Here is a 15,017-nt window from a genome sequence, read left to right as displayed (position 1 = left end):
CTATGTGTTAGTACGTCACAGATCCGTTCATTGTTAACATTTTATATTATAATATAGGTACTTACTGAAACTTTACAGTAATACCGGTTGTGGCACATCACTATTTTATAAGATGTAAAAAATAGGTAACACATGAAAGTCATTTTAGTATCTTGCTTTAATAAAAGAATATATACCAGGATGGATCAAAAAAATTATTTGAAAAAATTGTAAAATTAGATAAGGTATTCGTAATAAATGACATTTGCACTAATTTTTTTTAACGATTACTTTTCTAATATTTCAAAAAAGGTGCTCTATTTTTTTTTTACTTACATTTCATTTTGCAAACTTCGCGCGGAAAAGATGGTAAGTTTCCTTTGAATATTCTGCATCCGAATATCTTGGTCTTAGCAATCGTGGGCCCTTTATTATTGGCTCGCCTTTTTTATTTCGGAAGCAACGATTTTAGTAAAAAAGCACCGCGGAGGCTGCGCGCACGCCAGTCTGTTTTGACAGTGCGCGAGGCAGGTTGTACTAAGGCCGTGGAGACCGTGTGATACACGGTAAGTTTTTTGTTTTTAAATTTACGCAACGACGCTGCGTTCTAGAAACGAATCGCCGAAATTAGTTCTTCCGTTTCGTTTTCTATTAAGGTCCAGTTATTATTACTTAATCGCATTCACTTTTGTTTATTCTTTTATATTCGTGTTGTTATTATGTGCGATGCAAGTGTCGAGGATCAAACTTTCAGTAAACTTATACACTTAACACGTAGACTTATCACGTAAGTTTTTCTGTAACCATTGAAGATTTTTTCATAGAAAAAGGTAGTATCTATTCGAACCACTCAAAAATATGATACTACTACTACGGCCATTTGCGTCGGAATAAGAGTCTGTGGTACTTTTTTACACTTGACTGTACTTAAACCGCCGTAGCCGTGTTGTGTATCTTGTATTAGAAATTTCAGTGTATAAAAGAACGACAGACGTGCAGAAATTATCTTTTATTTATTATCTCATTTCTAATGGTGTTAAAAAGATTATATACTTTATTTTCAGAATAATTTCCACTTTATAACATAGTCAATATTTATTCCTAACGAGTTATACGTTGCATTTATTTTACTGTGGTTGTCTTTCTGAACGGATATTGTAATGTATAATTTTTGGCCTTTTAGAGTTCCGTATCCTATGATTTGATCGTATATAACTGCAATACCATACTAATATTATAAATGCGAAAGTGTGTTTGTATGTTTGTGTGTTTGTCCGTCTTTCACATCGTAACGGAGCTACGGATTGACGTGATTTTTGGCATAGATATAGTTTATGGGTTAGAGAGTGACATAGGCTACTTTTTATCCCGCAAAAAAACACAGTTCCCGAAGGACAGCGCGCGATAACCGAATACCACACGGGCAAGTAGTTAAAAGTCATCGAAATTGAACTAAATTGATAGGTGAAATTTCAAGTTCGTGCGGTAAATATTTTTTTTAAATGGCGAAAGTTAGTAAGAATACGTAATAGCTTTTAATATGTAAACAACCATTTAACTTTTTATCGATTTATAGTAATTACTTTAAAAACTGTACATAAATGCAAGTTAATATTTTCTGAAAATATATTTTCCTTGAAAAACCTACCAACCTATTTATTTATTTTACTACTAAAGCCAAGTAGATACATAAATAGTTCTAAATCTACTTTACTCACTAAAGACTCTTCTCTTAGTAGGTACCTAAATAGTTTAATAGTCAAATATCTATATTAACGTCCCAAGTCCCTTTCCTACAATAAATAAATATTATAGATCTCTTACGACTAAGTAACGAAATTAAAACAATTTTTAATTGACTAACAGCAGGTACAAGTTAATATTGTAAATAATAAAAAAGTAGATATTTCAATATTTATAGATACCTTTAGGTACATAGGTACATTTATTATAAAGACCAAATGAAATGTTTAAAGAACCGGCCAAAAGTGTGTCGGACAAGCCCAAGATAGGGTTCCGTAGCCATTACGAAAAAAATCAAGTAATATTATGTGCGTTATAATACAATTAAAACACTTACTTCAGTCTTAAAATCTATTACCAGAAAAAGAGCGTATCTTCACGGCACTTACCTTTTATTGAGAAGCGTACATCCGATCATGTTGAAACCAATTTTCGTTGAAAGTATCTATTAAGCGTTACCTTTTCATATTTTTTGCATATTTTTTGGACAAACGGTTTACAAGATAGAAGGGGGGAAACAATTTTTGCTACTTTGGGAGCGATTATTTCCGGAAATCTTCACTTAATCAAAAAAGTTTTTGAGAAACCTAACTATCTTTTCAAAAGAGCTGTCGAACTATCTGCCACACGTTGATGCGAGTTAAAAATTTTTTTTCAAATTCTGTTACGTGTAGTGGAGTGCCCCCCTATAAATATTTATATTTGTAATTGAACTACAAAACGAAATAGCGGCTTTGACAAGACATCTGTACTCCAAATTTCATTGATATACATCTTGTAGTTTTTGAGTAAAATGCCTGTGACATACGGACGGACGGACAGACAGACAGACAGACAGACGGACTTGACAAAACTATAAGGGTTCCGTTTTTGCCATTTTGGCTCCGGAACCCTAAAAATCACGTCATGCCCACGTCTGTAAACTGAATAATTCTGAAATGCATTTGTAAATATAAAAAATATTACTTACGTATTATCAATGAAGTAGGTAAAACGTCAATTTATTTTACACTAGCCGTTACCCGCGACTTCGTCCGCGTAGTATTCGGTTATCGCTATTCGGCGGGAACTATGCAATTTTCTGGGATAAAACTAATCTATGTCCTTCCCCAGGACTTAAACTATCTGTATACCGAAAATCATCTAAATCGGTTCAGCGTTTTAGACGTGGTAAAGTAACAAACGAACAAACTGACAGAGAAGTGAGATGGGATTTTTTAACGTCACTCATATTTTTGCCCTTGACTTGTTATCTGTATTTACGTGTAGACGTGTACCTTGCCTTTGTCACCTGTTTTGAACTTTGGCTTTTATTTCTTTACACTCTTCCAAGTAAATTATGATCCACTTCCGATTGATTTTAAATTTAGTAGGTACATGTATCTACTTTACGTACAGTCGAATGCAAAAATATATACACCCATAGCGTCAAATTATGTATAAGTATACTGACCTTATGTTTAGTGGAATAAAGGTGTATAGATATATATATGACGACTTGGTAACGTAATATATTTATGCTTTTGAACGTACATACATAGATGCATAATACCTCTCTCACTTCACTACCTACTTTAAACGTTCAAAGTTTTTGGTTATAAAATAATTTGTAATACAAGCTTACTGTACTTTTTGACAACTTTACTTGCATTGTCACCCAAACTACATTTTGCATAGGTACCAAATTTCAAGTCGATGCCATTAACCGTTCTGCGGAGACGATCCTGGCCGGACTACCAGGAAGTCACTAGGTACCAGATTATTGTATTGACACAAATATACATAAGTAAATACCAAATATCAAGACAATCCGACTAATGGAAGTTGGTCGAATTTAACTTGTAAGATTTGACTATAGACAGACAGACAGACAGACAACGGGACAGGTGAAACTAAATGAAACCTAGTAATAACAGCACATTAATAAAACACCGTCAGTGTAAGCTCGTATTCAAATAAAATTATGAATAAATAACACTGTAACATTGTTGCATAACTAAGCACTTAATCCGATTTTAAACGGTTCAATCCAAGAACTCTCGAAAACTATGTAGTAAAAATAAAAACTGCAAATGCAAAATATAATAAACTTTTTTTGTTTAAACTTAATCTAGGTATTAGTTTGAAGTTGGTGCCAAAGCACGAGCCAGGAGGAGTCATAGAAGCCCATCAGGTAGACGACTATAGGTCTACTCCTACTGGCTAGTGCTGAGACACCAACTTCAAAGTGGTACCTAGATAAAAATCGGACTACTCTGTAAAAATTATGCGTGGTCATACATAAAGAAACATAATATATAAGGTCTTCTTGAGAAACTCCTCCTTTTTTTTCGTGGGTTAAAAATTGACGTCGATCAATTCAATTTAATAGTTTTAACTTTAACATTAGTTACCGTCGAGTTGGTAGCAGTAGGCTATTTCTCAGCTGTGTTAGCACTTGCATCAATCTGTTCAAAAGATGTCAACATACCTGTCTACACACTAAATACCTTGCAATGTGAATACATACAGTCAAGGGCATAAAGTGGACGACTAGACAGAATTTACTGGAGTGAGGACTTGTGACAGATGCAGTCCGTATGGTATTGCAATAAAAACGTACAATTTACACAAACATGATCAAGGAGGGCAAATATATGAATACGTACATATGTAGTTATATACAGCCATCTCAGCAAATAAGTACTCCGACCTTATGGTTAGTAGGCATAAAAGTGTAATCGCAACATTTTTTACGTTTTTGTAACATATATTTACAACGTGCATTTATGACCTTGACTGTACACCAAACTAGTCAGATGTAGTGTTTCTACCTGTGATGACATAGGGTGTTACGTATTATATGGGACATATTTCGCGTATTTATTGGCTGTGCAAATCATAAAATTTCTACTGTTTTGGTTACATCTCACCTCACTGTACTTTGCAATTCTGAGCTATAGACTCCGATTGTTAGATACAGTTTGCCAAATCACTGCGTTATTTTCAGAGATACACTAACGGTCCTTTATGTACCTATCACGTTATTTAAGTGCAATTTTTTAAAACTTTTTAAATCTAATCGAAATGTTCCGAAACACTATTTGTAGTAGTACCTAGGTACTTAAATTAACGTTTACATTATTATAACCGTATGAATTTTTAACAACACGTTTCCGATTTCATGACAAGAAGCGACCCCAAATTACATAAGTGCTTACAAAATATTACATTTTCAAATAACTACACGATAGGTAATTTTTTTTTATCGTCCTATTTTATAAATATCTGTACTTTCTCTTAATATTTGCAAAGAAATTCACTAACTTTCATTTCATGTTTAATTTCTAGGGTTCCGTAGTCAACTAGGAACCCTTATAGTTTCGACATGTCTGTCCGTCTGTCTGTCTGTCTGTCTGCGGGTAAGATCAGAGACCGTTAGTACTAGAAAGCTGTAATTTGACATAAATATACACATCAGTCACGCCGACAAAGTGGTACAATAAAAAAAAGTTAAAATAAAATTCTAGGGTACCTCCCATAGACGTAAACAGGAGTTGTTTTTTTTTTCTCGACTAACCCTACATTGTGGTACCCCACGATACCTCGATACCTCGTTACCTCGTTAGATAGGTCTTTTAAAACCATTGGGGGTTGATAAGACAATTTTTCTATTGATCTGTTCAAATATCAACTTTAAAGTGCAAATTTTCATTGAAATCGAGCGTCCCCCCCCCCTCTAAAATCTAAACAGCTTGGTGGAAAAATTTGAAAAAAATCAGAATGGTAGTAAATATATCAAACTTACAAGGAAAATTATAGCGGCTAAGATTGCTTGAGAATTATTAGTAGTTTAAGAGTAAAATAGCAGCCTAAGGTACAAAATAGGAGGATTAAACTTGGAGGATTCAGTACACAATACGAAATCCGGAGAAAAATATTATATGATTTTTTCGTAATGGCTACGGAACCCTATCCTGCGCGTGTACGACACACTCTTCGCCCCTTTTTTAATTAATATCGTTTTACGGCAAATTGATGCCTTGACCTTTTGGCTCTTTGCGCAACGGACATGGTCGAAGGGAGACGGACGCTGCGCTTCTCGTATCAAATAACGATGGAAAATCACTTTTTATGGGAAACAAACTCGAAGGTTGGCCGGACTGTAGCAAATAATTAATTTGAATATAATTAATAAATATTCGCAACTCCACAATAAATATTTTTAGATATCAGAATGCAGTAGGTACGTAATAAAATGCCAAAATACTTGCAAACCATCAATCAGTCAGTTAAGACTTTTCTTTTTAAGTACAGGCTTTTATTTTACTTTCAATGCTGGTGTGTAACTATGTATGCATGTAGTTGTATACAAATTGTTGTAATCATAGTGATCGAATTGACTTGAAATTTGGAGGACAATGCAAGTACGGTAAACAAAAATTGGACTCAGCCAAAATGCTTATACCAAAATTTATTTTTGCAGACTTGTTTTTATGATGTAAGTTGCGTATTTTTAAACTACATTGACCATTCTGAAAATTAAATGCATCATATTACTAATAATGTCTAGGCCTAGTAGGTACCTAAACTGCCGCATGCCGGCTACACTCACAGATTTCAGCTAATTTTTCTAAATGCCTAACAGATTGAAATAAGTAAGTACCTACTTAATTATTAATTTAAATACTTAACACTGCAAAGCGAAATATGAATTGCCTTTTGCGAATTTTGACATTTATTTGTTAGTCTGTTAAAAAAAATAGCACAGCTGCCAGAAGTTAATAGGTGATAATGAGGAAACTGGTACGATTAGAACCCTTCGCTAAATGAAGCTAAAAGGGTTGGTCCTGGTCACGTCTCTCGAATCACCCTATATTTTAAAAGATAGTTTGTCAGAAACAAAGTTTTTCGGGTTCCGTACCCAAAGGGTGCCAACAGAACCCTATTACTAAGACTCCGCTGTCTGTCTGTCTGCCTTTCCGTCTGTCACAGGGCTCTATCTTGAGCTGTAATAGTTAGACATGAAATTTTCACAAATTATCAATTACTGTGGTCGCTATAACATCAAATACTAAAAAACAAATAAAATAAATATTTTAGTGGCATATGGCCGGTTGTAAACGTCTGTTGTTTACACCAGGCAACGGACCGTTTTTTTTGCCGGACTTGCAGTGTTATGGCTTACAATGAATGTGTGTACATTCACCGGATAATTAAGTCACCGGACAAGTGCCCAGTGCATAATAATATAGTACACATTCATTGTAAGCCATACAACACCGCAAGTCCGGCAGAAAAAACGGTCCGATGTCCGGTGTAAACAACGGACGTTTACAACCGGCCATATGCCACTAAACATAAGGTTGATGTATACATGCGGCTCGCACCTCTGAGTTTTTCGAAATTCATGTGCGGAATTACATTTAAAATTTACTACGAGCTTTGCGGTGAAGGAAAACATCGTGAGGAAACCTGCACAAACCAGCGAAGCAATTCAATTATGCGTGTGAAGTTCCCAATCCGCACTGGGCCCGCGTGGGAACTATAGCTCAAGCCCTCTTGTTATGAGAGGAGGCCTGTGCCCAGCAGTGGGACGTATATAGGCTGGGATGGGATATACATGCGGCCTAAAGGTGTATAGATATTTTTGACCTCTTGGTACATATATATATTTATGCTTTTGACCGTACATATTTTGAGGCTTTGTGGAGTATAATATATACACATGTTTTTATTGCCTAGATACACTACATTCTTTTCATCTCATTCCAAAACACATAGATATATCTAGTAAAAAAGTAACTGAGGATCTGAGACATTATTTAGTTATTGTTGTTTTGTTCTGTGTATAATAATTTATAATTGTGTTAGGTAGAAATTTGCGAAATGTGTCTAGATAAATATTTAAGTTAATTCATAGAGGATCAGTCTGAAGAACATTATTTAGTTCATTTAACGTTGCATTTAGTTGTTGACTGCTGATATAGATTATATTACAAATAATCCTATGATAATTTGACTGACAGCAATTAGCAGTAGCGATGTTTGCGATTGATGCAAAAATAATAACACCTAAATATTTATTGTTAAGTCTAGAGGATAAATACAAATTTGAATGATTAATCGTTTACTATAATTGAATAAAGTATGTATACAACACATTACACACACACACATTACTAACACACACACAACACACACACACACACAACACACACACACACACACACACACACACACATACACAAACATCACGCCTGTATGCCCAAATGGGGTAGGCAGAGCACACGAAACGTTACCGCTTCGGAGCCACTTTAGCAACTGAATAATTATTAAGTACCTATGCTTTATATTGGGAAATTGGTTGACCTCACATAATACGCGTCCAAAAATATTGCATACGAACGATACTGGTTCAACGGAAGGTCTGCTACATTTACGCAATGTGTACAGATACAATGTCTGTAGCACGTGAGCTGATTTTTATAATTATAATATTTACACTTGACTTACTTAACTAGGATAGACATAAACAAGTGCGGCTCGGCAGATATAACAACATTTGTTATAATGCTACATTTGATATTATTCGATTTAGTCAAGAATTTAATAATTAAATAAATAAAAATCAATAATTATCATGGGACACTTAACACCAATTGACCTAGTCCCAAACTAAGCCAAGCTTGTACTATGGATACCTACTAGGCAACGGATAAAAATACGTATATAGATAAATACATATACCTTGTGCCTATAATAAGAATCACGGCACGCGTCATCGTGAATGACTACCTATACGAGACCCACACATTTGCACAAACATTCGTAATTCTATGTGATATGCATTGGGTTAAGTTAGATTTACCTTATTTTTAACCGTCTTCAAAAAAAAAGGAGATTATCAATTCAGTTGTATTTTTTTTATGTTTGTTACCTCAGAACTCCGTTATTTATGAACAGATTCGAAAATCAATCGAAATCTTACGGAAACCGAGGGAACTCTTCAAATGTTGTAGGGACACTTTTAGTAAATTGGATATATTTAGTAGTAACTCGTGCATTTGCTATTAAAAATCATCATTTGGTGAAATGGAACTGATGATGAAGACCACAGTTGATCATCGGAGTAACTACTCAATAACAAGTATTTCACGGGTTGAATTTTAATTACTTTGACACAGTTGCTAAGCAATTTATGCTCCTCGTAATGCATATGGTAAAACGGGTGGTGAAGCACCAGGACTCCTCAATAATGAACGTCTCCGCATCGGAAAAAGCAATCTTTCGTAAAAGGTGACGAGCAGTTGATATTAAACTATTGTATCTTAGATTATTAAGCGAGAAAAAAAAATTGAGCCGTTTACAAAAAACCATGAAAATAATTTTCTAACAGTCTGAAGTCGGTCGGTGCCTCAGCACGAGCCAGAGGAGTGATTGAAGCCCAATGCAAAGTGCGTAGGTGAGGTAGATGACTATAGGTCCACTCCATTTTGTTATATTTTTTTTATAACTCTGGTGGAAAGGTTACTTCTTGTTCTTAAGTTAAAAATGTTACCTTTGATATTCTTATTTCGAAAAAAACTTTTTTGTCTTTGCTTTATACTTCAAACTTATGAGTAATAGTTGTCATTGTCAAAGTCGTGGAATTTGAGGTCTAGGCTCTAAGAATCTAGGACTTAGGTACGGGGAATACCCGTAAATATCTACCTACTTCATTTCAATAATAAATGTAGGATGACCATGTATACGAGTGTTATTAGTTTTAATATAATAACTAATTGTAATTAATTAAACAATAAGCTAAGGCGTGGAGAGTAAGACAGCCGGTGAAATTACTGGCACTTGAGGTATCCCATCTTAGGCCTCTAGGTTGGCAACGCATTTGCAATACCCCTGGTATTGCAGATGTTTATGGGCGGTGGTGATCTCTTACCATCAGGAGACCCACTTGCTCGTTTGCCATCCAGTCGAATAAAAAGAGCTATTTTGCTTCAAACCTCGCCTGTTGTAATAAATTTTAGCTGTTTATTAATACTTTTCAACTTCTGATCACCGATTAAAAATCACCGTGTATATTCGACATTAGCACTGAGAAGCCAGCCGAGAGCGAGTTGGACTCGCGCATTGATTATTAAGCAGGTACAAATTTGTAGGTATCTCATAAAATATCCAATGTTAGCAGTTAGTTTTTTTTTTTGATGAATGAAATTAAAATTTATAAGTAACCAAAAATTAAACCGACTACAATAACCATGAAACTAATTTACTACCTGTTTGAAGTCCGTGCCTCAGCACGAGCCAGCAGGAATAGACCTATAGTCGTCTACCTCACCTACATACTTAATTATACATTGGGCTTCAATCACTCCTACTGATTAACCCCTCTTTTTGCATCGAGGAGTTAAAAAGAGAAGCAAGTTTTTAAACTTGATATCCATGGATCCCTTCCACTTACAAGAGTTGCAAGCTCTGCATATTGTCATTTGTTTAGCAAGTATGAATGAATTTACCAATTTTATTTACGTAGCTATAAAGTGATTACTTTGTAAGAATCAGTAGCGAGCAGCCATTCATCGCTTGCCAGCAGCTTGCCAAAGGTCAGGTTTAACTGTTTCCAACCTTGAACATCTCAGCGCGGCTCAGTATTGCGTCAACTGCAAAGTCTGAGGTCATTTGCTTCACTAAACATTTACCGAAATAAAATAAGGGTGTCTTTACTTTAAGTGTCATAATGGGAAACCGATCGTTATTAGACTTGTTTTTAAAACATATTCGATCGCCTTTTGTTTCTATTAGACAGTTGTTAAAAAGTAGATGGTTAATTTTGTATCTCACAAGTAAGTGTGACATTAATACATGATGTGACGTACCTACATCAACACTGTCACGGGATAGTATTTTTAAAACATATTCGATCGCCTACATCGTCTACATATACAAGCTTTTATTTAATTTGCCGTGTTAGCTAATATTCCTACATTATATGTATGTTGTATACTAATATTTGTGGGTCAAATCTTGGATCTCGAATTTAGCCCACTGTCAGCGGTCGGATTGACTTAAAATTTGGTACACATATTCAAACTAAATGATGATTCAAGTAAGTGTAAGCTTTCGGTTACAAAATATTGCTCGAGCTGCAGAAATTGAATGCGGATACTCTATGGACACCGATACAGGATCCGGACTAACCTAACCTAACCTAACCTTCAGACGTCAAATTCTACGTAATACTACACCTATACTTGTTCTTATATTTATTCTACCTATTTATATACCGGGTGTGGCCTGTAATATAAGCAAATAATTAAAACATAGATCATACTCCTCAAACTGAACAACATTAGTTCAGCGACTTTTAAAAATAAATAGTTTTTATTTTTATTACACTTTTTAAGTTTATTCGAAGAAGCAATGTAAAGCCAAATGCTTGATATTTGTAGCGTGACAGGCGACGTCAGTTGTGTTCTGGGAAGGGGTACAGTATTTAATTTGTATGAAAAAAGGAAAAGTCAAAGACTCCATTATTTTTAAAAGTCGCTGAACTAATGTTATTCAGTTTGACGAGGACGACCTATATTATAATTTTTGCTCGTATTACAGGCCACACCCGGTATACTATCATGGAACCACTACAATACTAATTATACATATATATAACACATAGATAAATACATACATATATACACGCATGCATACATACATATATACATACATTCATAAATTTACATACACGAACACAACGCAAAAACAATACCTCAACCAATATTACCCCTCGTGTAGGGGCCAAACTGAAAATCAGCGCTGGTCACGTAATGTGGTCAGCATTGTGCTGAGTTTGGTACCCAGTGCCAACATGAATATACTCGTATATTGTTAATATTACCATAGTTAAAAGTACAACATAAGATCAAAACATATAACAGTGTAACATTAATGTTAGACAATAAAGTTTTTTTTTTCATTTTCAAAAATCTTGTAGGTATTGAAATTTTTAACAAAAACTTTTCCTACAAATACTATAAATGCAAAAGTTTTTGAGAATATGTATGTGTGCATGTTTTGTTCTCCTTGACGCCATAACGACTGCACGGATTTGAATGCAATTTGGTCTATAGATAGCTGGACATTTGAATAGATTCGTTTAGATTAGATCAGATTCGATTTATTTATTACCTTTTGAAAAAATATATTATAAACACATGTCATTTAATTACAAGAAATTCACAAAAGGATCGTCAAAATGTATACAATCAGTCAAAATAACACATTGGCTACTTTTTATCCCGATATTCCCACGGGATAGGGATAAATCTTATATTAACAACCACTGGGCTTAAAACATGAAATTTGGCATGGTAATTTTTATTGCAACGTCAATGAAAATCACAATGTAATTTTTGGGAATTCAAACGGGAATTTTGTAAAATCTGGGAATTTCAATTCAACTGCTGTGTCCAATGATTTACGCGTGTGAAGCCCGCGTATATCATAAAATGAACTAATGACAGCATCTTCGGCACAAAGAAGAATTCGGTTGTATTTATTTTTTATGTTTGTACCTCAGAACTCCGGCCGTCATTTATGAACTGTTTCGAAAAAAAAATTTTTTCTTTCGTCTAGGAATGCTTTCATAGGTCATTAGGTCCCATAAGCACCAAATCAGGATCTGATGATTGGATCCTAAGGAAATCGAGGGAACTCTTCAAAGTTGTAGGGGCATTACTATGGTAATTTCGATATATTTAGTAGTATAGTAACTCGTGCATTTGCTCTTGAAAATCATCATTTGGTGAAGTGGAACTGATGATGAAGATTAGGTACATTTGACCACCTGAGCGACAAGTACTTCACGGGTTGAATTTCAGTTATTTTAATACAGATGCTAAGCAATTTAAGCTCATCGTAATGCATATAGTGAAATCAAACGGGTGATGAAGCACCAGGACTCCTCAATAATGAACGTCTCTGTATCGGAAAAAGCAACCTTTCAAGCAGTTAAAATATTGTATCTTAGATCTTTTGCACTTAAAAGAAATAATTTAATAAAAAACGTAATTTAGTATTATTTCTGCTTTTTGTTTTATTTTTATTGTAATAACCTTTATTTTAAAATCAACCTAATATACACAGATAATGCCAACTTGTACCTACAAGTAGGTAGAGGTAGGTACAAGTAGGTTTAAGAAAAAAAGTTATCTTCGCCGTCAAGGTTACGTTACTTAAAGACCATTAGAGGTCACCATTATTTACAAGTTATGCAGTAGGTATTTGCACACGTAGTCATTTATTTATTTCCTGTTTTATTGTAAAATATTTGCGCTCTGGATTATAAGAAAAAATGCTCTGTACTGTACGTACATGTTTTTACAGGAATTGTCCGTGTAATAGTGTCGGGTTTTTAGTTTATGGTTTATCTCGAGTTGTGCGAATGATTCACAAGGCATAAAGTTTTGTTTGACTATTTGTCGCATACGAAACTCTAAGGTCGGGACCGATATTAACTGAACCAGTTTGGCAGATAAATATGTTTAGCACTGTTGTTACTGATATTATAGAAATAACGCTCTAGATACGAGTACTAGCTTATATCACAGAATAGATAATAGTACAACCGATGTGCCAACTGGGACTGGCATAATGAAGTTGGCATTTTGTAGTTTTCGACCACTTTCTGATCCAATTGAACTAAAATTTGTAATTCGGTACGGAAATATAGATTAGGATGACAGTGCAAGTACAGTCCACAAAAAGTACAGCCAGCAAAAAGCTCCAATGAAAAATTAAATTTGTAACAAAAGCTTATAGTGAAATTACTTCAGTTATTTTGGCTCCAACTTTAGAGTCACGCAACAACCCAAACTGTATATAATATGGCGAACCGCTTTGTATGTCGAGGTGGTTTGGTAATACATATAAAAAATCAAGTTTTGTAACTGCCGTCTTCGGTACATCGCATCTGTTCTACGTACTTAGTGCATGTCAGTGTACTCTATTAACATAATAATTAATTCTTGTAAGCATTGTAATTACGATCACTGTAACCATTGCCCGCGATTTCGTGTGTAAAGAATTCGTGCCCGCGGGAACTTGGTACAATTTTCTGGTATAAAGAAGATAGTTCTCAGGGTCTCAGCTGTCTTCATACCGCATTTCATCACGATCCGTTGAGTAGGTAGGTACATTAAGCACTAACTGTCATTTCATAAACTTGTATAAAATTTACATTTAGGTATTTAGCCCATTCTTATTCCGATCGCGGCATCATAATAATATCATCTATAAAAGAGTTCGGTACCTACGTGATAAAATCTTAATATTTTTTGTAGCATAAGATTTTATTGCCCTTCGTGTATTTATATATTCATCGTAATGTCCCAACGAGATGGACGGATGACCTGATTAAAGCCGCAGGTTCATGGTGAATGCAGGCCGCTTTGGACCAAAGCCACTAGAGGTCTGTGGTGGGAGACCTAAGCTATAATCAACAGTGGACGTACGTCCTATGGCTGATATCGTAATGCATACCTAAGATAAGGTAGGTAGGTACATGCCCTACAGTGTTCGATATGCTAATGCTCAATAAATGACACCACTATTGTTAATGACAGTACCTGGGCGACCGAGCTTTGCTCGGGCTGAAACTCAGTAACAAGCGTTTTCCCAGAGATAAGACCAAGCTAGATCGATTTTTCATCCCCGAAAACCCATACCAAATTTCATCGAAATCGTTGGAGCCGTTTCCGAGATCCCCGAAATATACATATATGTAAATATATAATTATATACAAGAATTGCTTGTTTAAAGGCATTAGATAGATAGATAAAGTATAACAACCACTGGGGCATTGATCAGCGCTGGTACGTCTATATTATATCTATATATATAAAAGAAGAAACTGACTGACTGACTGACTGACTGACTGACTGACTTATAGATCAACGCACAGCCCAAACCGCTGGGGCTAGAAACTTGAAATTTGGAATATATATTCCTTAAGAGATGTAGACGCGCACTAAGAAAGGATTTTTCGAAATTCCCACGGGATAGGGAAATATCTAAACTTTTTTCGCTTCTTTGTTTGTAGTCGAATCTCTGAAACTATTGAGCCGATTTTAAAAATTCTTTCACCGTTAGTAAGCTACACTATCCTTGATTGACATATGTTACTTTTTATCCGGGATAATGCAAAATTCCCGCGGGATAGAAATAAATTAATTCAATTTCGGAGCTGATTTAAAAAAATCTTACATATTATGTGATATGACTATCTCCAAATGACAAAGGCTACTTTTTCTTCGGGAAATTA

General features: G+C 34.9%; 1 protein-coding gene across 1 annotated transcript in view; it reads left to right on the top strand.

The window, feature by feature from the left end:
* The first annotated feature begins 460 nt into the window (after positions 1-460).
* The window catches only part of LOC141435870 (putative fatty acyl-CoA reductase CG5065), a 36,887-nt gene continuing 22,330 nt past the window's right edge, over positions 461-15,017 (top strand). The window contains exon 1 of the mRNA XM_074098709.1: positions 461-545. The gene's annotated coding sequence lies outside the window, so the exon portion shown is untranslated. The remainder of the gene's footprint in view (positions 546-15,017) is intronic.

Source organism: Choristoneura fumiferana, chromosome Z (assembly GCF_025370935.1).
Source record: "Choristoneura fumiferana chromosome Z, NRCan_CFum_1, whole genome shotgun sequence".
NCBI classification, from domain to species: Eukaryota; Metazoa; Arthropoda; class Insecta; order Lepidoptera; family Tortricidae; genus Choristoneura; species Choristoneura fumiferana.
The sequence above is the reverse complement of the archived record's forward strand: the minus strand, read 5'-3'. Positions and strand labels throughout refer to the sequence as shown.